We start from the raw sequence: 27,759 nt of genomic DNA on the forward strand, positions 1-27,759 counted from the left end.
TGAATGTTAAATCTATAAGCCAAGAAGATTCTATATTATGTGATCAACCCATCTCATTAGAAGAAGTCAAAGATGCAGTTGGGCTATTGAAAAATAATAAATCTCCAGGTACGGATGGTCTTACTGCTGAATTATATAAAACTTTTTCTGAAGAGTTGTCTCCCTTTCTTCTTGAGGTATTTGCAGAAAGCATAGGAAACCAACAGCTTCCCACTACGATGAATCAAGGTTTGACTACGCTGATTCCGGACCGATTGATAATTGGAGACCAATTAGCTTGCTAAATAATGATTATAAAGTATTTGCTCTAATTATAGCTAACAGACTTAAGATGGTTCTTGACTCTGTTATTGATGAAACACAATCTGGCTTTATGCCCAAAAGACACATAACTAACAATATCAGATTGGTTTTAGATATTCTGGATTATTCTGACCTCTTAAATTGCAATGGTTTCATATTATTTTTAGACTTCTACAAGGCCTTCGATACGGTGGAGCATGAATTTATATTATAATTATAATTATATTATATTTATATTAGCTCTGCCCACCCGGGGTAAGTCTTCTGACTTATCCCACTTTAATGAACGGTAGCCGCTAAAAGAGTAGTTACTGTCGCTGCCCTTTTGTGTGTGTGTGTGTGTGTTTAGCGCGCTGGAGCGGAGAACACGAACAGGAAGGCGAGGACGTCGCTGGGTTTCCCCCTTCTGCACCGCTTGCCTGGATTTTTAATTTTTAGTGACTTTTATATTGTGGCGGACGCCACTGGATTTTTAATGTTGTGTTTTATTGATTTCTATTGTGTTGTTCCCTTGCCAGGGTTGTTTTAATTCATTTTACATTTTTAACTGTTTAAATATAATAAATTATATTTTAGACATACAGTTTTTAATTCGTGTGCATTCCCTTGGCTGCTCCACTGCTCTGTCCGTTTTGAGGAAGGTTTCCTCCTTTAATAACACTGTGCAAAAATCACCTTCCCTCCATTACAAATACATATAATATTGGCCATATTATATTTACATTACCACAGTTAGATGGTTTTAGTCTCATGAACAACATTAGCTAATTGTTATTTACTTGCTAATCTTAAAATAACTGTTCAGTACAGAAATGAAGCCCAACAATCATGTTTTACAGTCCTGTGGTCTCAGCCTCAGATACTCAACTAATCAAAGTGATGTCATGACAAAAATGAATGACCAACAAAACATTTCTCCTTCATTTCTGTCAAACAAAGCTGTATGTAACATTTCTCGCGGTTAGTATCATGGTTGCTAGGCAACCTGAGCAGCACGACGACGGCTAGACCGTCCCATTTCACAAGCCTCTCACTTCCGCACTTCTCGTACTTATAGTACGCGTAGTGCACGTACTTCAAGCGTGCAGACCCCTGAATTGGGACACAGCCATTGATTACAACCGTTTGTTTGGCCTGCTAAAATGGCGCCTCGCCGGCCACGCCCCCTCCCTTGACGTCACGCCGCAGTGCATTGTGGGATCGCAGCGCCATGTCAGTAGGCCAGAAAGCAAAACAAGCACACAGTGTTGGAGTGTTAGATTCGGGACTGCCAGAACCATGCTCAAAATCAGCGCAAAAGACAAAGGGCTGTATCGCGACCGATTGTGCCCAGACGCCAAGAGATGGTACTTTGAAAAAAAAAATGCGTGCATCTTTGTTACGGGCGCCAACCACTGTGACCTCGTTGTGTGGACACAGAGAGACCTTGCTGTGATTCGCGTCTTCCCTGCTGTGGATTTCTGGAAACCGCGCTTAAAGCACGCACAAGACTTCTTTCGTAAAGTGTGCCTTCCTGAACTTGTTGGGAAATACTTCTCGAAACAACGTGCTGCTCTAAATAGCCTGTAATGTTTCATGTTGTGGTTAAAGATTGATGACAGCTGTGTGGTGCGATGTAAATAGTTTGCATTTCATTTTTATGTGATTGCTGTGTACATGTGAATAGATCTATAATAAAGAAAAACAAACAAATATACTATTCTTTTTTGTTTTTTAAAAACAACTTCACACAAAGTACAACTATTTACAATGTATTGTACATCCAAAAAAACAGCTTTAAGAATACTCAACAGGAGCAAGTGTCATTTGGCCCTGGTTTGACAACAACACTGGGGCACATATTAACAAAAACACAGCAAACCTTAACGATCTTATCAAGAAGTGTTGTGCCTTCAGCCTCACATGATAAGAGTAATCGGATTAGCATTGTAGTGTGTAACATTTTGAACTTGTTGCGCAAACCACCTATTACTCGCTCAACATGAATTCTCAGGTGGGCAATTGCTCTCGTTTGTTCAACGTCCCTTGCATCAAGTTGACAGTAGCCTTTTGTGAAAGCTGGAATCTTGACCTCGGCACACATCATTCCTACAGCATCTCTGATGTCAAAGCCTCTGTCAGCCAATACTACGTCCCCTGGTAACAGCTTTTGAAGAATGCCACATCTCTTTGTGATGTGTTTATCTGATGCACGACCCCCCCATCCCCTGGAAATGAAAGAAATAGCTCCATGGGGTGTAATCCTGATGAGGTATTTTATGGTGTGTGTACCCTTGTAATGAGAGTATGTTTGTGCGCGTGCCTTTAAATTAGATGGTCTTTCTGTTCGAATCTCAAAACAGTCAACAATGATGGCTACTCGTTTTCCAAAAGCTTCAGTAAACTGTGGAGGCATTGTCGCCTGCAGACAGTCGGTTTATTTCTGCTCTGCCCTGTTGACGGCACACACAATCCTTCGTCTGCCCTTCAGCTTCCATGACACTGTCACTCCCATCACCACTGTCCACATTTGCAGCTGGTACGTCAACCTCCACTTGTCCAACACAACTGCTGTCCACTGCCTCCATGACATGGTTATTTTGTTGTTGTTCTTCTGTCAGACCTTCATCGAACATCAAGCCTGTAAGATAAAAATAGTGCATAGACATAAGGTTAATGTACACCAATGATCCAATGACAGGTGTGTGATTCATCTTTAAGTTATGTGCGGATTAGTGTTCCATAAGAGCAATTTAGTATGTTTTTAGAGGGGGGGGTGTTAACCTGCAATGAGTGCTCTTTTTCGCTTCTGTTGCATACGCCTTGCGTGCCGGTGTTCTGGGAATTTCTCCTACCCCGTAAACCGTCCTACCCGTTGTTCCTGAGCATGTGCGCGCATGCGCACAACACAAAAAGGGAAGCTAAGCGCATCCGGCTGTGATTTCACGCTACTCCGTTGTCATATTTGCAGGAGAATAGGTAAGTAGTAAGTATTAGTACTTTTTATTGACGTTGATACTTGATTTTTTAAGCCTTTGTGATTGTTTGTCAATATTAAAGTGAAGTCGCTATCTGCTTTCTGCACAAAACTGTCGAATTTGCAGATTTGGTGAAGTCTGCTGTCAAGTTACTGGACACGTGGTATTTGCACAACACTTTTGAGTCCGCAGCTTCGGTGTTTTAAGGCTGTTTCGGTAATGTCGTTATTTAATAAGTTAAATTATTTGCATTGTTAACTGCACATATTGAAGCTCATAAGAAAATGTTTACTGACATTCGTAAATATGGAGAAGTGGGAAGAGATTTACGCGTTCATTTCTGCGGGCTCCTACCCTTCAGGATATGACAAGGCTCAGAGGCAAAACCTCAGAAGATATGCCTCAAAATTCAAACAAAAGGGTCAGTAATTTATTGTTAATACTAACAACTCATATATGTGGTTAAATTAATTTCTAAATATATATTGTTTTACTGCAGATGTAGAACTCTTTGTTGGAACCAGAAGAGTAGTAAAAACCATGGATGATGCCAGGAAGATATTTCATGAGTTTCATTCATCTCCAATTGGAGGACACACTGGCACACACAAAATGCTAAATGCAGTGTGTTCCAGATTTTACTGGTTTGGTATGACAGTTGACATTAAAACATGGGTATGTATTAACTGTTTGTACTGTTGTTAAATAGCGTTTAAAATAAGCAAATTTTTTGATATCAGTTAAAAGAGAAACTGTACACTTGCAAAATAAAAATAAATATGGTTAATTAGTGATATTACAGTAATAACCTGTAGGCCTGGCAGAGATTTGAAGACACGCACACAAACTATTGTTGCTAAATAGTTTGTTCGTTAGAGAATATGTCATTAAGTGTTTTTGTTTTTTGTTTTTTACAAATGAGAATGTTGAACATTTACGTGAACTCCATAAATATTTTTACCTTAAAGATTCAGGAATGGGACCAGTGTCAAAAAGTTGGGAAACCACTGACTGCTGTGCTACCGTTGCAGTGTATTCAGGTAAATATTATGCCCCGTTTACCCATCAAACTATGCTTGTAGCTCATATTCATAAAGGCAGGAGGGTTTGCCAACTAATTTTAACCATCAATGTTAATGTGTACATTATACAAATTGTTATTCAAATTATTAATTTGTCCTTGATAGGTGTCTGAAGTGTGGGAACTTATTGGTATAGATCTTACTGGACCTCTTCCTAAAACTTCAAGCGGCTTCCAGTATATACTTACTGCAACTGACTACTTTTCAAAATGGGTTGAAGCTTTCCCATTAAAAACAAAATCTGCATCTGAGGTAGCCCAGCACTTGTGCTCCATTATATATAGACATGGCTGCCCCAAAAGGATTTTGTCAGATCAAGGCAGAGAGTTTGTGAATGAAGTAAGTGTTAAATAATTTTCAGTTACATTTTTTAACTTTACTTCACTGGGGTCAAAGATTTTTTTCTTGTGTGCTTGTATAAGAAGTATAATTCCTTATCTGTTGAAGCTCAACTCTGATCTTTGCAAGTTATTGCAAATTGAAAGAAGTGTCACAGCAGCATACCATCCACAGACCAATGGTCTAGATGAAAAGACCAATGACAACATAAAAAGGTATGCCTAATTTTTATCTAACAGTTTTTAATAACATTACTTATGTTATTCAAACTTAATTGTTACTTAATAATTTATTAATTTCTTTACTTCTAATTAAACTTTCATTACTGTCTTTATTTCTATGCCTGCATTTAGAGCCCTCTGAAAACTGGTGAATGACCAGCAGAATAACTGGGATCTGTATCTAGAGCCCACCCTGTTTTCACTTCGGTCAAAAGTACACACCACAACAAAATTCACACCTTTTTTTCTGATGTATGGAAGAGAGGCAGTATTTCCATCAGAAGTGCCTGCTGAAGTGCCGGTGAGTGTTTGTCAAATTCTTTCTATGTTAGAACTAAGAATTGAAACCATTTAAGAAAAAAACCCAGTAATGTCTTTATGAATATGATATCATCTTGTTTTAATCGCTAATATCTACAAAATTTTAGATTTCCAACATCATTCTGCCAGACGACAAAAGGTACAGTGACTATGTACAGTCTGAAAGTGAAGCACAACATGCAGTTAAAGAAAATGCACAAGAAAACATTGCGAAGTCACAAGACAAGCAAAAGGTTGCATACGCCAAGCGGGCCCTGAAAAAGTGCAAAAATGTTGTGTACAATGTAGGGGATCAAATTCTGCTTCTAAATATGAGGAAACGTGGGCGAAAAGGAGGAAGACTTGAACCGGATTTTTCAGGTCCCTGCACAATTGATGACTTCAGTGGAAAATGTGTTAGACTGAAAAACTTAATTTTCTGAAGATGAAAGGAAAGGAAGAGTCCCGAGTGGATTGGAAAATGGAGACTCTGCCACACAACAAGCAGATGGACTCCTTCAGTTGTGCAGTTTTAGTGTTGAAGGTATTTAATAAGCAATTGTATTTAATGTATTTAACTAGAATTAAGTTAATCAATTGCAATTACTGTAACATATTTTACAGTTTGCCGAACACTACCTTCTGAGTGGAGAGGTTACTAGGGTGCTGTCCACTCCAGAAGCCATTGGGCTGCACCGCACTGAAATTGCTTGCGAACTGCTAGAACATCGAAGTAAGTTGAGTCATGTGCTTTTGTATTGCAATAGCACTTTCAGTTTTGTTTAAAACTGTTAGGTTGAACGTCAGTGTGTTTCTAGGTAATGCTGATGACTACTGTGTCGTTTGTTCCATGCTGGAAGCCGATCCTGACTCCAGTATGATTGAAATGGTAAAACAAATAAACCACAAATGCAATATACAGTGGCTTGCAATAGTATTTGGCCCCCTTGAACTTTTCCACATTTTGTCACATTACAGCCACAAACACAAATCAATTTTAATTGGAATTCCACGTGAAAGACCAGTACAAAGTGGTGTACACATGAGAAGTGGAACAACAATCATACATGATTCCAAACAATTTTTACAAATGAATAATTGAAAAGTGGGGTGTGCGTAATTATTCAGCCCCCTGAGTCAATACTTTGTAGAACCACCTTTATCTGCAATTACAGCTGCAAGTCTTTTAGGGTTTGTCTCTACCAGCTAGAGACTGGTAGAGACATTGGTCTTTCACGTGGAATTCCAATAAAATTGATTCATGTTTGTGAATGCAATCTGACAAAATGTGGAAAAGTTCACAGGGGCCGAATACTTTTGCAAGCCACTGTAGTAATTATTTTCTCATCAAATTCATAATGTTGGTTAGCACACTTACACCCCCCCCCTTCTCCCTCTTCAGGTGCAGTGCGAGTTTTGTTCCAGATGGGCACATTTTGGATGTGCTCAATATGAGAGCAGCCTGGTCAAGTACCTGTGCGACAAATGTGCATAATTTGTACACAGTTTCTTTTTCAGTTCTTTCTCCCTGTGTTCTGTTGGATCTATAAATGTCAAATATATGTATCTGTAAATATATTCAGTAAATATATACTGTAACTATAATGGAGTGAATTCATTGTCAAAGTTTATATAGTCAGGTGTTCCAATCACTTCAATGGTGACAGCTGTATAACTTAAGCACCTTGGCATGCAGACTCCTTCTACAAACAAGTGCCAAACCATGCTACTGTTGTTATTATAAACTAGAAGCATAATTCTGACGGGAAGAATTACGTGCCAAAACATGCTACCTTTGTTAATAAGAGCAAGAAGCATAATTCTAACGGGAAGAATTACGTGCCAAAACATGCTACCTTTGTTAATAAGAGCAAGAAATATAATTATTATAGGGAAGAATTACGTGCCAAAACATGCTACCGTTGTTATTATAAACTAGAAGCATAATTCTGACGGGAAGAATTACGTGCCAAAACATGCTACCTTTGTTATTATATATTATTATTGCTTCAGACATTGACCCCCAACACACCTTCCACCTCTCCCCCCTTCACCCTCCCCAATCCAGTCTCAACGACCTCCACCAAACCTCTCACCCCCCTTTCCTCCTCCCTGAAACTCAGAATACACACTGAGGATGTGAGCTGACTATTCCAGAAACAGAAGCCCAGGAAAGCCCCCGGACCAGACGGCGTCTCACCCTCCTGCCTCAAAACCTGTGCTGAACAGCTGGCTCCCATCTTTACTCACAACTTCAACAGATCCCTGGAGCTGTGTGAAGTTCCCTCCTGCTTCAAACACTCCACCATCATCCCTGTTCCCAAGAAACCCACCATTAGGGCTGCTCGATTATGGCAAAAATGATAATCACGATTATTTTCACTGAAATTGAGATCACGATTATTTGACGATATTTATTTAACCCTTTAAGACCTACCATAGAACCAAGTCCACCAGAGCTTATATTATTTTTTTTACATGCTGTAGTGCCATTTGTGGGAGCATTTCAAGTTGCTATACATCAATACAACTGTTATAGCCCATATTTTAATAATATGTATGCATTAAGTCCATAGTAATTACATAAATTGCAAAAAAGTGCAATAAACTACAAAAAAAATTGAAAATCGCTTTTGTTTTGTTTACATATATTTCTACTTGGAGAAATTTAAGAGGCTTATCCCTCAAAACTTTAAATACAATAAAGTTGCAAAAAATAGTTTACAACAACAGGAAATTTATTTTGAGTGTCTTCATAGTTTTATTTTGGAGATACAGCAATTTTTATATACTGCAGGAAAAACAAAAAACAATCCTATGATGCAGATTTGCAAAGAAAACAGCATGTGCATCATTTCACTGTGGGAAGTGTTACGAACAGCTGATAGGAACGGCGAAGCCTGTTTCTGGAATATTATGTTTTTGTTCCTGCAAGCGCTTTTTATGCAATTTTTGCAAAGCTATATGTGGAACGAAACCGTGACCGAGGACAAGCTGATGGCATCAGATGTAAGTACAACTCCTCCGGTTTCATATGCAAAACAAATTATTGCGCTAGCTTACACGGTCCAGGTTCTACAGGGATTTAAAAATAGTTACGCAAAACGGAGCGTGCTGCTCTGACCGGCTTTAAAGGGTTAACAATGACTTTAAAAAAATAATATAAAATAGTGTGCAACACCACTGAAGTTTTTTTTTTTTTAAACTCTCTTTTCAACCAACGGCAGTCACTCTCCAAATAACTTCTGCTTAGCTTTCCGAGCTTCCCTCGGGTCCTCTTAATCAGCGGTCTCCAACCTTTTTTGCGCCACGGACCGGTTTATGCCCGACAATATTTTCACGGACCGGCCTTTAAGGTGTCGCGGATAAATTAGGGAGGGGCTAATAATCGGCTCAGTCATTTTTAATGATCGTTGAAAGCCCAGATCGTAATCGTGATTAAAATTCGATTAATTGAGCAGCCCTACCCACCATCACAGGACTTGAATGACTACAGACCTGTCGCCTTGACGTCTGTGGTCATAAAATCCTTCGAACGACTGGTGTTAGCCCATCTGAAAGACATTACAGGCCACCAGCTGGACCCTCTGCAGTTTGCCTACCGGGCAAACAGGTCGGTGGATGATGCAGTGAACATGGGGCTGCATTACATCCTGCAACACCTTGACTGCCAGGGTCCTGTTTGTGGACTTTAGTTCAGCTTTTAACACCATTGTGCCTGAACTTCTTTCCTCCAAACTCTCCCAGCTCAGCGTGTCACCAGCTACCTGTCAGTGGATCACCAGCTTCCTGACAGACAGAAAGCAACAAGTGAGGCTGGGGGAGATCACCTCTGAAACCCGGTCCCTCAGTATTGGTGCCCCTCAAGGATGTGTCCTCTCACCACTACTGTTCTCCCTCTACACTAACGACTGCACCTCCAAGAACTCGGCTGTCAAACTCCTAAAGTTTGCATATGACACCACTGTCATTGGCCTCATTCAAGATGGTGATGAGTCTGCATACCGGCAGGAAGTTGAGCGGCTGGTAATCTGGTGCAGTCAGCACAATCTGGAGCTGAACACTCTTAAGACTGTAGAGATGACAGTGGACTTCAGGAGACATCCCTCAACTCTGCTCCCCCTCACCATATCAGACAGCCCTGTGTCGACTGTGAAGACCTTCAAGTTCCTGGGTACAACCATCTCCCAGGACCTGAAGTGGGAGACCAACATCAACGCCATCCTCAAAAAGACCCAGCAGAGGATGTACTTCCTGAGACAACTGGGGAAGTACAGTCTTCCACAGGAGCTGCTGATCCAGTTCTACACTGCGGTCATTGAGTCTGTCCTGTGCTCCTCCATCACAGTCTGGTATGGAGCAGCCACTAAACAGGACAGGAGCAGACTGCAGCGGACTGTACGGGCAGCAGAAAGGATCATCGGCACCCCCCTGCCCTCCATCCAGGATCTGTACCTCTCAAGAACCAGGAAATGGGCAGGGAAAATCATCACAGACCCCTCACACCCTGGACACAGACTTTTTGATCTGCTGCCCTCTGGCAGACAGTACAGAAGCCTGCAGACCAGGACCACCCGACACAGGAACAGTTTCTTTTCCCTCGCCATCTCCCTTCTTAACAGTTGACCTGTCACACTGCTCCCACTGCCAGACTGCAGCTGCACCTTATGTACATTTTGTAGTATTCATTCCACCTCATTCATTTCTGTATTTTATGTATATAAGTTTAGATCCGTTATTTATAGTTGGTTTACACAGCTTTGTGTATGTATGTGTAATGTGTATATATAGACGTGTGTGTGTGTGTGTGTGTGTGTGTGTGTGTGTGTGTGTGTGTGTGTGTGTGTGTGTGTGTGTGTGTGAGAGAGAGAGTGATTTACATTGCTGTGCTTGAGAGCCACCATCTACCGGAACCAAATTCCCTGTATGTGTCTGCACATATACTTGGCCAATAAACATGATTCTGATTCTGATAACTAGAAGCATACTCTGACAGGAAGAATTGTGTGCCAAAACATGCTACCTTTGTGAATGTGACCTACAAGCACACTTTAGTGGGTAAAAAGAAGTGTCAAACCGTACTGGCTTTATGAATATCAGCTACAAACATACTCTGATGGGCAAAGTTAAGTGGCAAACCGTCATACCTACTTAAATTTTTGCTGGAATTATTGTTTGGCAGCAGAAATGTGCATAAATTACAGCAGCAGCATCACACATTAGCATGTTTTATCTCATTATCTATGACTGCAGCGCATTGGAAAAACAAACAAACACTAAAAGCCTTTTAATCCGGTTGTTCAGTGATGACGCGACGAATCCTACTTCCGGGTCTAAAGTAGTCTGCGTTTAATATGGCTTTTGTGCTGTTAACATGTTTAATGTTATGTATTTTCTTCTATTTGATCTCAAAAAGCTCCTAAAACAGTCAGTGATCCCTGTTGACCTCCCTCGGCTTTTATTACCGCTAATCATTTATTTAAGCTCAGTTTTTAAAACCTTAGGATGTAACTACAGCCCAGCCCATGCAGCAGTATATGAATGACTAACCTCGTATTGTGGATGGATTATCTCAGTTGTTCAGCTGGCTGAAGTTTGGTCCTTTTACAGCATCCTGCCATTCTTATTTCTGTTAATGAAGAGACAATAATGATTTGGGGCATCAAAACCACTCTGGCAGCCTCTAAGTTAGTTGGTTACTATTCATGTTTCAGTGAAAGCTGAGTCACATCTAGGGTTGCCAACTCCCTGAAAAATAAATAAGGGACACCTTGTGGCCAGGGCCGGGCAACCCAGTTGTCTTCACCCTTCCCAGTGTGGTAGCTCTTTTTTTGTGTGTGAAATTATTTTTTAACCATTTGACTTGAACTTGATTTAAGCAGATGCATATTCTTTGTGATATGACCATATGGGAAACAAATGATCATTTAGCCATTTATTTTTAGCTCACAATGACAACATTAACACAGTAAAACAGGTCTCTTTCTTAAACAGAAGCCTGTCATGCTTAACTTTTGAGAATATAAGTAAATCTTTCTTTAAAAGAACTCTGTCCTACTTAACTTAAAATTATATAAATTAATAGAAAGCAATAGAACGAAAAATATTCTTGTAACAGTGCACATTTAGTGCATTTAGTACAGTTGGCTTCAGTTGAGGTATTATTTCAGCTTTTCTAATGCTAATCAGCTGCTCCTGTTTGTAAACCCACTTGTTCCCATGATTACGCATCTTAACTCATCATCATTATTCATCTATGTATTACTTTTATGTATTAGTGATCTATTTGTTGTAATCATCTATCCTTGCAGTTGTTTATTACACAAAATAAATTATATTATTACACTTCTGGCCACATAGCCCTGATATTCACTGCACATGCCCATATTAACCTTAACCAGAGGGTTTAAAAAAAACAAACCAGTGTTTACATACCATATCTGCTTCTGCCGTGGCCTGGCGGACAAAAAATTGGTAAAGGGTTCCCCGAGCTTTCATGCCCCTCATGTTCTTCATGTGCCCACCAATAGAAGCATGCCTATGGAAAAAGTGCGCCAGCACACAGTGCAGTGCGCTTTATAGTGCACTTTTCCAGCCAGGTGTTTTCCTTTTCCCATTCTTCCCTGTACTTTTGCAGCCTTTTTTTTTTTCTTTCTCTGAGCGAACAAACATTGCTGCTCTAATGCTGGGCTCACACTGTGCGATTTTTGGCCCATTTTGAGCCGATTTTTGAGTCGTGCGACCGATTTGGTGATCAGCCCGATTTTGGCCTTCATCGTGCGTCGTGTAGTATACGTGGGGTAACGAGAAGCGATTAACACCTCACGACCAGCTCCCGATCATCAATCGCTCGTGAGGGTGTCACCGCAGCTGCTCACGCGCAAACACGTAAACGTCGGTGAAAAAGACGTTGCAGCACAGCTGTGCAGCGTGTGATCTGGACACAAGCGATGGAGGCACAACTTGTAGAACTTTGGAAAGCTCATCCGAGCCTTTTCCATGTGGCATCACAAAATTATCACGACCACAACAACCGTGAAAATAGTTGGATTTACATTGCTGCTCAATCACAGCTGCCTGATCAATGTTTTTCATTAGCAATTTAGCAAAGTTGATGTGGTGGTGTGTCTGTGTGAGTGAAAGACAGAGAGAGCGAGCGACAGATTTTCTGTTATAACCTTCATTTTATGGACGCACAGTGTGCCGTCCGAGACTTGCACCGCAGTGTCGGCGTTTGTTTCCCTGTTGGCCATGCTTGTTGTTGTGGTCATCGGTTGTCTTCCGGTATTTTCTCCGTAAGCGACCTTTCCTCAACCAATGAGATGAGCGGTAATCTGACTTGTCATACTCGAATTGTCATAAGTGTGCTGTCAGCTCATTGGTCACAAAGCAGGAGAGGGGCTGGGAATTATGTTTTCAAACAAAGTGTTAATTCCATTAAAAGTTATAGACTACTTTTGATTCTCACTGTATTACGGGACAAAGTGCGTCCCTTATTAGCTCAATACGGGACGTGTACTTTTGTTTCTAAATACGGGACGATTCCGTTTTTTAAGGGACGGTTGGCAACCCTAGTCACATCCGTCCTGCAAATTCAACTCTGAATTACTTTGTTTTAAAATGTCATCCTGCCATATTTGTTCCTGACCACCGAGAACACTCACGTTAATTTTTATCGAGTGGAAAAAAAGTTAGCTTGTTTATATTATGCTAACATAGCTGTGTCGCTAGCGGTCACATAGCACATCATTATATACCAGCTAGCCCAACTTCAGTAACCCTACAAACGTCACTGCTGTTTAGTTTTCGGTCTTCATTTATGCTGGAAGTGATAGCAGAGCTGTACGTTTTAATTTGTTTCCAAAACCCGCAGTCAGGACATGCTATATTGTATTTAGATAGAAGCTAGCGAGCTAACTCCCTGCTAACGAACCGTAGCTGCAGCTGTATCCTTAGTCTGGCCTACTGTCATGGCGGCGGGGGGCGTGGCCCGCCCCTGTGACATCACGCTCTAAAGCTTACAGGATGATGGCGTCACATATATTTAGAATCTTACAACAAATTTGGTCCTTTGATGCTTTGATGCGTTGATCCGCAAAGGTCTATAAATAGGGGTGAAAAGCAATGAATTTTAGTTCATTAGTTGCAGCATTTATGTTAGCAGAATTGAAACGTTCACCAAAGAAGTATTTTGAAACACCTGGATCCTTTTTGGAGTAGCTGTTTACAGACTCCAACATGTCTCAGAGGAAACAACCCTACAGATTTCGAAGGTAAGTTTTCTTTCTTTTTTCCTGTTTTTAGGTTGTTCACTGACAGAAAAAGAATCACACAAACTCACCTCTAGACAGCTGCCGTCTCCTGTAATCCTGCATGGTTTGAAGCAACGTTTTCTTTCTTATTTCTTTCTTATATTTATAATTATTTATATATTTACATGTAGGTAATGTCCTCAAGTTCTGTATAACCACTTTTTCCTCTCTCTGTGTTTGTTTCTCGTCTGTTGTTGTGTGTGTTTGTGTGTATTTGTCTCTTTCAAACAGGTGCCGGTCCTCATCTCTGCAGTGCTGCCGTCTCCTGTAGCGTTGCATGGTTGTAAGCTAAGTTTCCTTTCCTTTTTCTGTTCTCTTAGTTTTTGTCCTCAGGTTTGAAGTGTCTGTGTTGTGCAGCTGGTCTGGTCTGTCTCTAGACAGTTCAGGCTGCACCCACCAGCAAATGGTGGAGGCTCACAGCGACATACTCAACACACAAGTTTCTGAACTCTGCATGAGGGTTTTTCCGACGAAGTGAGGGCCGTGAGGCACAGCTCCCCGTCCCCCGGTGACCCTGCTAGGTCCACCTTCTTAGGGAAACCCTCTGCAGAGGAGCCGACAGAGCCAGGAACTTGTGAGTTGTGTGTGTCCACTCAGGCATCATTCATGCTTGTTCTGTAGGCAGTTCCTGTCAGAAGGAGGAGGCACAGCAGGAGCGTCGGGGGGCGGAAGACGGTGCCTCAGTGCCTCTCTCCTTCTGACATTGTTAAACAACAAATTTATAATTATTTATATATTTACATGTAGGTAATGTCCTCAAGTTCTGTATAACCACTTTTTCCTCTCTCTGTGTTTGTTTCTCGTCTGTTGTTGTGTGTGTTTGTGTGTATTTGTCTCTTTCAAACAGGTGCCGGTCCTCATCTCTGCAGTGCTGCCGTCTCCTGTAGCGCTGCATGGTTGTAAGCTAAGTTTCCTTTATTTTTCTGTTCTCTTAGTTTTTGTCCTCAGGTTTGAAGTGTCTGTGTTGTGCAGCTGGTCTGGTCTGTCTCTAGACAGTTCAGGCTGCACCCACCAGTAAATGGTGGAGGCTCACAGCGACATACTCAACACACAAGTTTCTGAACTCTGCATGAGGGTTTCTCCGACGAAGTGAGGGCCGTGAGGCACAGCTCCCCGTCCCCCGGTGACCCTGCTAGGTCCACCTTCTTAGGGAAACCCTCTGCAGAGGAGCCGACAGAGCCAGGAACTTGTGAGTTGTGTGTGTCCACTCAGGCATCATTCATGCTTGTTCTGTAGGCAGTTCCTGTCAGAAGGAGGAGGCACAGCAGGAGCGTCGGGGGGCGGAAGACGGTGCCTCAGTGCCTCACTCCTTCTGACATTGTTAAAGAAAACACAACAGATTTATAATTATTTATGTATTTACATGTAGGTAATGTCCTCAAGTTCTGTATAACCACTTTTTCCTCTCTCTGTGTTTGTTTCTCGTCTGTTGTTGTGTGTGTTTGTGTGCATTTGTCTCTTTCAAACAGGTGCCGGTCCTCATCTCTGCAGTGCTGCCGTCTCCTGTAGCGCTGCATGGTTGTAAGCTAAGTTTCCTTTCCTTTTTCTGTTCTCTTAGTTTTTGTTCTCAGGTTTTGAAGTGTCTGTGTTGTGCAGCTGGTCTGGTCTGTCTCTAGACAGTTCAGGCTGCACCCACCAGTAAATGGTGGAGGCTCACAGCGACATACTCAACACACAAGTTTCTGAACTCTGCATGAGGGTTTTTCCGACGAAGTGAGGGCCGTGAGGCACAGCTCCCCGTCCCCCGGTGACCCTGCTAGGTCCACCTTCTTAGGGAAACCCTCTGCAGAGGAGCCGACAGAGCCAGGAACTTGTGAGTTGTGTGTGTCCACTCAGGCATCATTCATGCTTGTTCTGTAGGCAGTTCCTGTCAGAAGGAGGAGGCACAGCAGGAGCGTCGGGGGGCGGAAGACGGTGCCTCAGTGCCTCTCTCCTTCTGACATTGTTAAACAACAAATTTATAATTATTTATATATTTACATGTAGGTAATGTCCTCAAGTTCTGTATAACCACTTTTTCCTCTCTCTGTGTTTGTTTCTCGTCTGTTGTTGTGTGTGTTTGTGTGCATTTGTCTCTTTCAAACAGGTGCCGGTCCTCATCTCTGCAGTGCTGCCGTCTCCTGTAGCGCTGCATGGTTGTAAGCTAAGTTTCCTTTCCTTTTTCTGTTCTCTTAGTTTTTGTTCTCAGGTTTTGAAGTGTCTGTGTTGTGCAGCTGGTCTGGTCTGTCTCTAGACAGTTCAGGCTGCACCCACCAGTAAATGGTGGAGGCTCACAGCGACATACTCAACACACAAGTTTCTGAACTCTGCATGAGGGTTTTTCCGACGAAGTGAGGGCCGTGAGGCACAGCTCCCCGTCCCCCGGTGACCCTGCTAGGTCCACCTTCTTAGGGAAACCCTCTGCAGAGGAGCCGACAGAGCCAGGAACTTGTGAGTTGTGTGTGTCCACTCAGGCATCATTCATACTTGTTCTGTAGGCAGTTCCTGTCAGAAGGAGGAAGCACAGCAGGAGCGTCGGGGGGCGGAAGACGGTGCCTCAGTGCCTCTCTCCTTCTGACATTGTTAAACAACAGATTTATAATTATTTCTATATTTACATGTAGGTAATGTCCTCAAGTTCTGTATAACCACTTTTTCCTCTCTCTGTGTTTGTTTCTCGTCTGTTGTTGTGTGTGTTTGTGTGTATTTGTCTCTTTCAAACAGGTGCCGGTCCTCATCTCTGCAGTGCTGCCGTCTCCTGTAGCGCTGCATGGTTGTAAGCTAAGTTTCCTTTCCTTTTTCTGTTCTCTTAGTTTTTGTTCTCAGGTTTGAAGTGTCTGTGTTGTGCAGCTGGTCTGGTCTGTCTCTAGACAGTTCAGGCTGCACCCACCAGCAAATGGTGGAGGCTCACAGCGACATACTCAACACACAAGTTTCTGAACTCTGCATGAGGGTTTTTCCGACGAAGTGAGGGCCGTGAGGCACAGCTCCCCGTCCCCCGGTGACCCTGCTAGGTCCACCTTCTTAGGGAAACCCTCTGCAGAGGAGCCGACAGAGCCAGGAACTTGTGAGTTGTGTGTGTCCACTCAGGCATCATTCATGCTTGTTCTGTAGGCAGTTCCTGTCAGAAGGAGGAGGCACAGCAGGAGCGTCGGGGGGCGGAAGACGGTGCCTCAGTGCCTCACTCCTTCTGACATTGTTAAAGAAAACACAACAGATTTATAATTATTTATATATTTACATGTAGGTAATGTCCTCAAGTTCTGTATAACCACTTTTTCCTCTCTCTGTGTTTGTTTCTCGTCTGTTGTTGTGTGTGTTTGTGTGCATTTGTCTCTTTCAAACAGGTGCCGGTCCTCATCTCTGCAGTGCTGCCGTCTCCTGTAGCGCTGCATGGTTGTAAGCTAAGTTTCCTTTCCTTTTTCTGTTCTCTTAGTTTTTGTCCTCAGGTTTGAAGTGTCTGTGTTGTGCAGCTGGTCTGGTCTGTCTCTAGACAGTTCAGGCTGCACCCACCAGTAAATGGTGGAGGCTCACAGCGACATACTCAACACACAAGTTTCTGAACTCTGCATGAGGGTTTCTCCGACGAAGTGAGGGCCGTGAGGCACAGCTCCCCGTCCCCCGGTGACCCTGCTAGGTCCACCTTCTTAGGGAAACCCTCTGCAGAGGAGCCGACAGAGCCAGGAACTTGTGAGTTGTGTTTGTCCACTCAGGCATCATTCATGCTTGTTCTGTAGGCAGTTCCTGTCAGAAGGAGCAGGCACAGCAGGAGCGTCGGGGGGCGGAAGACGGTGCCTCAGTGCCTCTCTCCTTCTGACATTGTTAAACAACACATTTATAATTATTTATATATTTACATGTAGGTAATGTCCTCAAGTTCTGTATAACCACTTTTTCCTCTCTCTGTGTTTGTTTCTCGTCTGTTGTTGTGTGTGTTTGTGTGTATTTGTCTCTTTCAAACAGGTGCCGGTCCTCATCTCTGCAGTGCTGCCGTCTCCTGTAGCGCTGCATGGTTGTAAGCTAAGTTTCCTTTATTTTTCTGTTCTCTTAGTTTTTGTCCTCAGGTTTGAAGTGTCTGTGTTGTGCAGCTGGTCTGGTCTGTCTCTAGACAGTTCAGGCTGCACCCACCAGTAAATGGTGGAGGCTCACAGCGACATACTCAACACACAAGTTTCTGAACTCTGCATGAGGGTTTCTCCGACGAAGTGAGGGCCGTGAGGCACAGCTCCCCGTCCCCCGGTGACCCTGCTAGGTCCACCTTCTTAGGGAAACCCTCTGCAGAGGAGCCGACAGAGCCAGGAACTTGTGAGTTGTGTGTGTCCACTCAGGCATCATTCATGCTTGTTCTGTAGGCAGTTCCTGTCAGAAGGAGGAGGCACAGCAGGAGCGTCGGGGGGCGGAAGACGGTGCCTCAGTGCCTCACTCCTTCTGACATTGTTAAAGAAAACACAACAGATTTATAATTATTTATACATTTACATGTAGGTAATGTCCTCAAGTTCTGTATAACCACTTTTTCCTCTCTCTGTTTTTTTTTCTCGTCTGTTGTTGTGTGTGTTTGTGTGTATTTGTCTCTTTCAAACAGGTGCCGGTCCTCACCTCTGCAGTGCTGCCGTCTCCTGTAGCGCTGCATGGTTGTAAGCTAAGTTTCCTTTATTTTTCTGTTCTCTTAGTTTTTGTCCTCAGGTTTGAAGTGTCTGTGTTGTGCAGCTGGTCTGGTCTGTCTCTAGACAGTTCAGGCTGCACCCACCAGTAAATGGTGGAGGCTCACAGCGACATACTCAACACACAAGTTTCTGAACTCTGCATGAGGGTTTTTCCGACGAAGTGAGGGCCGTGAGGCACAGCTCCCCGTCCCCCGGTGACCCTGCTAGGTCCACCTTCTTAGGGAAACCCTCTGCAGAGGAGCCGACAGAGCCAGGAACTTGTGAGTTGTGTTTGTCCACTCAGGCATCATTCATGCTTGTTCTGTAGGCAGTTCCTGTCAGAAGGAGGAGGCGCAGCAGGAGCGTCGGGGGGCAGAAGACGGTGCCTCAGTGCCTCTCTCCTTCTGACATTGTTAAACAACAAATTTATAATTATTTATATATTTACATGTAGGTAATGTCCTCAAGTTCTGTATAACCACTTTTTCCTCTCTCTGTGTTTGTTTCTCGTCTGTTGTGTGTGTTTGTGTGTATTTGTCTCTTTCAAACAGGTGCCGGTCCTCATCTCTGCAGTGCTGCCGTCTCCTGTAGCGCTGCATGGTTGTAAGCTAAGTTTCCTTTCCTTTTTCTGTTCTCTTAGTTTTTGTTCTCAGGTTTGAAGTGTCTGTGTTGTGCAGCTGGTCTGGTCTGTCTCTAGACAGTTCAGGCTGCACCCACCAGTAAATGGTGGAGGCTCACAGCGACATACTCAACACACAAGTTTCTGAACTCTGCATGAGGGTTTTTCCGACGAAGTGAGGGCCGTGAGGCACAGCTCCCCGTCCCCCGGTGACCCTGCTAGGTCCACCTTCTTAGGGAAACCCTCTGCAGAGGAGCCGACAGAGCCAGGAACTTGTGAGTTGTGTGTGTCCACTCAGGCATCATTCATGCTTGTTCTGTAGGCAGTTCCTGTCAGAAGGAGGAGGCACAGCAGGAGCGTCGGGGGGCGGAAGACGGTGCCTCAGTGCCTCTCTCCTTCTGACATTGTTAAAGAAAACACAACAGATTTATAATTATTTATACATTTACATGTATGTAATGTCCTCAAGTTCTGTATAACCACTTTTTCCTCTCTCTGTGTTTGTTTCTCGTCTGTTGTTGTGTGTGTTTGTGTGTATTTGTCTCTTTCAAACAGGTGCCGGTCCTCACCTCTGCAGTGCTGCCGTCTCCTGTAGCGCTGCATGGTTGTAAGCTAAGTTTCCTTTATTTTTCTGTTCTCTTAGTTTTTGTCCTCAGGTTTGAAGTGTCTGTGTTGTGCAGCTGGTCTGGTCTGTCTCTAGACAGTTCAGGCTGCACCCACCAGTAAATGGTGGAGGCTCACAGCGACATACTCAACACACAAGTTTCTGAACTCTGCATGAGGGTTTTTCCGACGAAGTGAGGGCCGTGAGGCACAGCTCCCCGTCCCCCGGTGACCCTGCTAGGTCCACCTTCTTAGGGAAACCCTCTGCAGAGGAGCCGACAGAGCCAGGAACTTGTGAGTTGTGTTTGTCCACTCAGGCATCATTCATGCTTGTTCTGTAGGCAGTTCCTGTCAGAAGGAGGAAGCACAGCAGGAGCGTCGGGGGGCGGAAGACGGTGCCTCAGTGCCTCTCTCCTTCTGACATTGTTAAACAACAAATTTATAATTATTTATATATTTACATGTAGGTAATGTCCTCAAGTTCTGTATAACCACTTTTTCCTCTCTCTGTGTTTGTTTCTCGTCTGTTGTTGTGTGTGTTTGTGTGTATTTGTCTCTTTCAAACAGGTGCCGGTCCTCACCTCTGCAGTGCTGCCGTCTCCTGTAGCGCTGCATGGTTGTAAGCTAAGTTTCCTTTATTTTTCTGTTCTCTTAGTTTTTGTCCTCAGGTTTGAAGTGTCTGTGTTGTGCAGCTGGTCTGGTCTGTCTCTAGACAGTTCAGGCTGCACCCACCAGTAAATGGTGGAGGCTCACAGCGACATACTCAACACACAAGTTTCTGAACTCTGCATGAGGGTTTTTCCGACGAAGTGAGGGCCGTGAGGCACAGCTCCCCGTCCCCCGGTGACCCTGCTAGGTCCACCTTCTTAGGGAAACCCTCTGCAGAGGAGCCGACAGAGCCAGGAACTTGTGAGTTGTGTTTGTCCACTCAGGCATCATTCATGCTTGTTCTGTAGGCAGTTCCTGTCAGAAGGAGGAGGCACAGCAGGAGCGTCGGGGGGCGGAAGACGGTGCCTCAGTGCCTCTCTCCTTCTGACATTGTTAAACAACAAATTTATAATTATTTATATATTTACATGTAGGTAATGTCCTCAAGTTCTGTATAACCACTTTTTCCTCTCTCTGTGTTTGTTTCTCGTCTGTTGTGTGTGTTTGTGTGTATTTGTCTCTTTCAAACAGGTGCCGGTCCTCATCTCTGCAGTGCTGCCGTCTCCTGTAGCGCTGCATGGTTGTAAGCTAAGTTTCCTTTCCTTTTTCTGTTCTCTTAGTTTTTGTTCTCAGGTTTGAAGTGTCTGTGTTGTGCAGCTGGTCTGGTCTGTCTCTAGACAGTTCAGGCTGCACCCACCAGTAAATGGTGGAGGCTCACAGCGACATACTCAACACACAAGTTTCTGAACTCTGCATGAGGGTTTTTCCGACGAAGTGAGGGCCGTGAGGCACAGCTCCCCGTCCCCCGGTGACCCTGCTAGGTCCACCTTCTTAGGGAAACCCTCTGCAGAGGAGCCGACAGAGCCAGGAACTTGTGAGTTGTGTGTGTCCACTCAGGCATCATTCATGCTTGTTCTGTAGGCAGTTCCTGTCAGAAGGAGGAGGCACAGCAGGAGCGTCGGGGGGCGGAAGACGGTGCCTCAGTGCCTCTCTCCTTCTGACATTGTTAAAGAAAACACAACAGATTTATAATTATTTATACATTTACATGTATGTAATGTCCTCAAGTTCTGTATAACCACTTTTTCCTCTCTCTGTGTTTGTTTCTCGTCTGTTGTTGTGTGTGTTTGTGTGTATTTGTCTCTTTCAAACAGGTGCCGGTCCTCACCTCTGCAGTGCTGCCGTCTCCTGTAGCGCTGCATGGTTGTAAGCTAAGTTTCCTTTATTTTTCTGTTCTCTTAGTTTTTGTCCTCAGGTTTGAAGTGTCTGTGTTGTGCAGCTGGTCTGGTCTGTCTCTAGACAGTTCAGGCTGCACCCACCAGTAAATGGTGGAGGCTCACAGCGACATACTCAACACACAAGTTTCTGAACTCTGCATGAGGGTTTTTCCGACGAAGTGAGGGCCGTGAGGCACAGCTCCCCGTCCCCCGGTGACCCTGCTAGGTCCACCTTCTTAGGGAAACCCTCTGCAGAGGAGCCGACAGAGCCAGGAACTTGTGAGTTGTGTTTGTCCACTCAGGCATCATTCATGCTTGTTCTGTAGGCAGTTCCTGTCAGAAGGAGGAAGCACAGCAGGAGCGTCGGGGGGCGGAAGACGGTGCCTCAGTGCCTCTCTCCTTCTGACATTGTTAAACAACAAATTTATAATTATTTATATATTTACATGTAGGTAATGTCCTCAAGTTCTGTATAACCACTTTTTCCTCTCTCTGTGTTTGTTTCTCGTCTGTTGTTGTGTGTGTTTGTGTGTATTTGTCTCTTTCAAACAGGTGCCGGTCCTCACCTCTGCAGTGCTGCCGTCTCCTGTAGCGCTGCATGGTTGTAAGCTAAGTTTCCTTTATTTTTCTGTTCTCTTAGTTTTTGTCCTCAGGTTTGAAGTGTCTGTGTTGTGCAGCTGGTCTGGTCTGTCTCTAGACAGTTCAGGCTGCACCCACCAGTAAATGGTGGAGGCTCACAGCGACATACTCAACACACAAGTTTCTGAACTCTGCATGAGGGTTTTTCCGACGAAGTGAGGGCCGTGAGGCACAGCTCCCCGTCCCCCGGTGACCCTGCTAGGTCCACCTTCTTAGGGAAACCCTCTGCAGAGGAGCCGACAGAGCCAGGAACTTGTGAGTTGTGTTTGTCCACTCAGGCATCATTCATGCTTGTTCTGTAGGCAGTTCCTGTCAGAAGGAGGAGGCACAGCAGGAGCGTCGGGGGGCGGAAGACGGTGCCTCAGTGCCTCTCTCCTTCTGACATTGTTAAAGAAAACACAACAGATTTATAATTATTTATACATTTACATGTATGTAATGTCCTCAAGTTCTGTATAACCACTTTTTCCTCTCTCTGTGTTTGTTTCTCGTCTGTTGTTGTGTGTGTTTGTGTGCATTTGTCTCTTTCAAACAGGTGCCGGTCCTCACCTCTGCAGTGCTGCCATCTCCTGTAGCGCTGCATCGTTGTAAGCTAAGTTTCCTTTATTTTTCTGTTCTCTTAGTTTTTGTCCTCAGGTTTGAAGTGTCTGTGTTGTGCAGCTGGTCTGGTCTGTCTCTAGACAGTTCAGGCTGCACCCACCAGTAAATGGTGGAGGCTCACAGCGACATACTCAACACACAAGTTTCTGAACTCTGCATGAGGGTTTCTCCGACGAAGTGAGGGCCGTGAGGCACAGCTCCCCGTCCCCCGGTGACCCTGCTAGGTCCACCTTCTTAGGGAAACCCTCTGCAGAGGAGCCGACAGAGCCAGGAACTTGTGAGTTGTGTTTGTCCACTCAGGCATCATTCATGCTTGTTCTGTAGGCAGTTCCTGTCAGAAGGAGGAGGCGCAGCAGGAGCGTCGGGGGGCGGAAGACGGTGCCTCAGTGCCTCTCTCCTTCTGACATTGTTAAACAACAAATTTATAATTATTTATATATTTACATGTAGGTAATGTCCTCAAGTTCTGTATAACCACTTTTCCCTCTCTCTGTGTTTGTTTCTCATCTGTTGTTGTGTGTGTTTGTGTGTATTTGTCTCTTTCAAACAGGTGCCGGTCCTCACCTCTGCAGTGCTGCCGTCTCCTGTAGCGCTGCATGGTTGTAAGCTAAGTTTCCTTTATTTTTCTGTTCTCTTAGTTTTTGTCCTCAGGTTTGAAGTGTCTGTGTTGTGCAGCTGGTCTGGTCTGTCTCTAGACAGTTCAGGCTGCACCCACCAGTAAATGGTGGAGGCTCACAGCGACATACTCAACACACAAGTTTCTGAACTCTGCATGAGGGTTTTTCCGACGAAGTGAGGGCCGTGAGGCACAGCTCCCCGTCCCCCGGTGACCCTGCTAGGTCCACCTTCTTAGGGAAACCCTCTGCAGAGGAGCCGACAGAGCCAGGAACTTGTGAGTTGTGTTTGTCCACTCAGGCATCATTCATGCTTGTTCTGTAGGCAGTTCCTGTCAGAAGGAGGAGGCGCAGCAGGAGCGTCGGGGGGCGGAAGACGGTGCCTCAGTGCCTCTCTCCTTCTGACATTGTTAAAGAAAACACAACAGATTTATAATTATTTATGTATTTACATGTAGGTAATGTCCTCAAGTTCTGTATAACCACTTTTTCCTCTCTCTGTGTTTGTTTCTCGTCTGTTGTTGTGTGTGTTTGTGTGTATTTGTCTCTTTCAAACAGGTGCCGGTCCTCATCTCTGCAGTGCTGCCGTCTCCTGTAGCGCTGCATGGTTGTAAGCTAAGTTTCCTTTCCTTTTTCTGTTCTCTTAGTTTTTGTCCTCAGGTTTGAAGTGTCTGTGTTGTGCAGCTGGTCTGGTCTGTCTCTAGACAGTTCAGGCTGCACCCACCAGTAAATGGTGGAGGCTCACAGCGACATACTCAACACACAAGTTTCTGAACTCTGCATGAGGGTTTCTCCGACGAAGTGAGGGCCGTGAGGCACAGCTCCCCGTCCCCCGGTGACCCTGCTAGGTCCACCTTCTTAGGGAAACCCTCTGCAGAGGAGCCGACAGAGCCAGGAACTTGTGAGTTGTGTTTGTCCACTCAGGCATCATTCATGCTTGTTCTGTAGGCAGTTCCTGTCAGAAGGAGGAAGCACAGCAGGAGCGTCGGGGGGCGGAAGACGGTGCCTCAGTGCCTCTCTCCTTCTGACATTGTTAAACAACAAATTTATAATTATTTATATATTTACATGTAGGTAATGTCCTCAAGTTCTGTATAACCACTTTTTCCTCTCTCTGTGTTTGTTTCTCGTCTGTTGTTGTGTGTGTTTGTGTGCATTTGTCTCTTTCAAACAGGTGCCGGTCCTCATCTCTGCAGTGCTGCCGTCTCCTGTAGCGCTGCATGGTTGTAAGCTAAGTTTCCTTTCCTTTTTCTGTTCTCTTAGTTTTTGTCCTCAGGTTTGAAGTGTCTGTGTTGTGCAGCTGGTCTGGTCTGTCTCTAGACAGTTCAGGCTGCACCCACCAGTAAATGGTGGAGGCTCACAGCGACATACTCAACACACAAGTTTCTGAACTCTGCATGAGGGTTTTTCCGACGAAGTGAGGGCCGTGAGGCACAGCTCCCCGTCCCCCGGTGACCCTGCTAGGTCCACCTTCTTAGGGAAACCCTCTGCAGAGGAGCCGACAGAGCCAGGAACTTGTGAGTTGTGTTTGTCCACTCAGGCATCATTCATGCTTGTTCTGTAGGCAGTTCCTGTCAGAAGGAGGAGGCGCAGCAGGAGCGTCGGGGGGCGGAAGACGGTGCCTCAGTGCCTCTCTCCTTCTGACATTGTTAAAGAAAACACAACAGATTTATAATTATTTATGTATTTACATGTAGGTAATGTCCTCAAGTTCTGTATAACCACTTTTTCCTCTCTCTGTGTTTGTTTCTCGTCTGTTGTTGTGTGTGTTTGTGTGTATTTGTCTCTTTCAAACAGGTGCCGGTCCTCATCTCTGCAGTGCTGCCGTCTCCTGTAGCGCTGCATGGTTGTAAGCTAAGTTTCCTTTCCTTTTTCTGTTCTCTTAGTTTTTGTCCTCAGGTTTGAAGTGTCTGTGTTGTGCAGCTGGTCTGGTCTGTCTCTAGACAGTTCAGGCTGCACCCACCAGTAAATGGTGGAGGCTCACAGCGACATACTCAACACACAAGTTTCTGAACTCTGCATGAGGGTTTCTCCGACGAAGTGAGGGCCGTGAGGCACAGCTCCCCGTCCCCCGGTGACCCTGCTAGGTCCACCTTCTTAGGGAAATCCTCTGCAGAGGAGCCGACAGAGCCAGGAACTTGTGAGTTGTGTTTGTCCACTCAGGCATCATTCATGCTTGTTCTGTAGGCAGTTCCTGTCAGAAGGAGGAGGCACAGCAGGAGCGTCGGGGGGCGGAAGACGGTGCCTCAGTGCCTCTCTCCTTCTGACATTGTTAAACAACACATTTATAATTATTTATATATTTACATGTAGGTAATGTCCTCAAGTTCTGTATAACCACTTTTTCCTCTCTCTGTGTTTGTTTCTCATCTGTTGTTGTGTGTGTTTGTGTGTATTTGTCTCTTTCAAACAGGTGCCGGTCCTCATCTCTGCAGTGCTGCCGTCTCCTGTAGCGCTGCATGGTTGTAAGCTAAGTTTCCTTTATTTTTCTGTTCTCTTAGTTTTTGTCCTCAGGTTTGAAGTGTCTGTGTTGTGCAGCTGGTCTGGTCTGTCTCTAGACAGTTCAGGCTGCACCCACCAGTAAATGGTGGAGGCTCACAGCGACATACTCAACACACAAGTTTCTGAACTCTGCATGAGGGTTTTTCCGACGAAGTGAGGGCCGTGAGGCACAGCTCCCCGTCCCCCGGTGACCCTGCTAGGTCCACCTTCTTAGGGAAACCCTCTGCAGAGGAGCCGACAGAGCCAGGAACTTGTGAGTTGTGTTTGTCCACTCAGGCATCATTCATGCTTGTTCTGTAGGCAGTTCCTGTCAGAAGGAGGAGGCACAGCAGGAGCGTCGGGGGGCGGAAGACGGTGCCTCAGTGCCTCTCTCCTTCTGACATTGTTAAACAACAAATTTATAATTATTTATATATTTACATGTAGGTAATGTCCTCAAGTTCTGTATAACCACTTTTTCCTCTCTCTGTGTTTGTTTCTCGTCTGTTGTGTGTGTTTGTGTGTATTTGTCTCTTTCAAACAGGTGCCGGTCCTCATCTCTGCAGTGCTGCCGTCTCCTGTAGCGCTGCATGGTTGTAAGCTAAGTTTCCTTTCCTTTTTCTGTTCTCTTAGTTTTTGTTCTCAGGTTTGAAGTGTCTGTGTTGTGCAGCTGGTCTGGTCTGTCTCTAGACAGTTCAGGCTGCACCCACCAGTAAATGGTGGAGGCTCACAGCGACATACTCAACACACAAGTTTCTGAACTCTGCATGAGGGTTTTTCCGACGAAGTGAGGGCCGTGAGGCACAGCTCCCCGTCCCCCGGTGACCCTGCTAGGTCCACCTTCTTAGGGAAACCCTCTGCAGAGGAGCCGACAGAGCCAGGAACTTGTGAGTTGTGTGTGTCCACTCAGGCATCATTCATGCTTGTTCTGTAGGCAGTTCCTGTCAGAAGGAGGAGGCACAGCAGGAGCGTCGGGGGGCGGAAGACGGTGCCTCAGTGCCTCTCTCCTTCTGACATTGTTAAAGAAAACACAACAGATTTATAATTATTTATACATTTACATGTATGTAATGTCCTCAAGTTCTGTATAACCACTTTTTCCTCTCTCTGTGTTTGTTTCTCGTCTGTTGTTGTGTGTGTTTGTGTGTATTTGTCTCTTTCAAACAGGTGCCGGTCCTCACCTCTGCAGTGCTGCCGTCTCCTGTAGCGCTGCATGGTTGTAAGCTAAGTTTCCTTTATTTTTCTGTTCTCTTAGTTTTTGTCCTCAGGTTTGAAGTGTCTGTGTTGTGCAGCTGGTCTGGTCTGTCTCTAGACAGTTCAGGCTGCACCCACCAGTAAATGGTGGAGGCTCACAGCGACATACTCAACACACAAGTTTCTGAACTCTGCATGAGGGTTTTTCCGACGAAGTGAGGGCCGTGAGGCACAGCTCCCCGTCCCCCGGTGACCCTGCTAGGTCCACCTTCTTAGGGAAACCCTCTGCAGAGGAGCCGACAGAGCCAGGAACTTGTGAGTTGTGTTTGTCCACTCAGGCATCATTCATGCTTGTTCTGTAGGCAGTTCCTGTCAGAAGGAGGAAGCACAGCAGGAGCGTCGGGGGGCGGAAGACGGTGCCTCAGTGCCTCTCTCCTTCTGACATTGTTAAACAACAAATTTATAATTATTTATATATTTACATGTAGGTAATGTCCTCAAGTTCTGTATAACCACTTTTTCCTCTCTCTGTGTTTGTTTCTCGTCTGTTGTTGTGTGTGTTTGTGTGTATTTGTCTCTTTCAAACAGGTGCCGGTCCTCACCTCTGCAGTGCTGCCGTCTCCTGTAGCGCTGCATGGTTGTAAGCTAAGTTTCCTTTATTTTTCTGTTCTCTTAGTTTTTGTCCTCAGGTTTGAAGTGTCTGTGTTGTGCAGCTGGTCTGGTCTGTCTCTAGACAGTTCAGGCTGCACCCACCAGTAAATGGTGGAGGCTCACAGCGACATACTCAACACACAAGTTTCTGAACTCTGCATGAGGGTTTTTCCGACGAAGTGAGGGCCGTGAGGCACAGCTCCCCGTCCCCCGGTGACCCTGCTAGGTCCACCTTCTTAGGGAAACCCTCTGCAGAGGAGCCGACAGAGCCAGGAACTTGTGAGTTGTGTTTGTCCACTCAGGCATCATTCATGCTTGTTCTGTAGGCAGTTCCTGTCAGAAGGAGGAGGCACA

General features: G+C 44.8%; 1 long non-coding RNA gene across 1 annotated transcript; it reads right to left on the reverse strand.

The window, feature by feature from the left end:
• Positions 1–2,072: 2,072 nt before the first annotated feature.
• LOC146678668 (uncharacterized) lies at positions 2,073–11,814 on the reverse strand. The gene is made up of 3 exons (XR_014910580.1): positions 11,638–11,814; positions 10,753–10,831; positions 2,073–2,923 (listed from the first exon to the last, which is right to left on the reverse strand). It is a non-coding gene; the product is annotated as an uncharacterized LOC146678668 (long non-coding RNA).
• Positions 11,815–27,759: the final 15,945 nt, after the last annotated feature.

This window comes from Rhamphochromis longiceps, linkage group LG1, assembly GCF_057381845.1.
Source record: "Rhamphochromis longiceps isolate RC_006_pf linkage group LG1, R_longiceps_female_GT1.1, whole genome shotgun sequence".
In the NCBI taxonomy this organism is placed as follows: Eukaryota; Metazoa; Chordata; class Actinopteri; order Cichliformes; family Cichlidae; genus Rhamphochromis; species Rhamphochromis longiceps.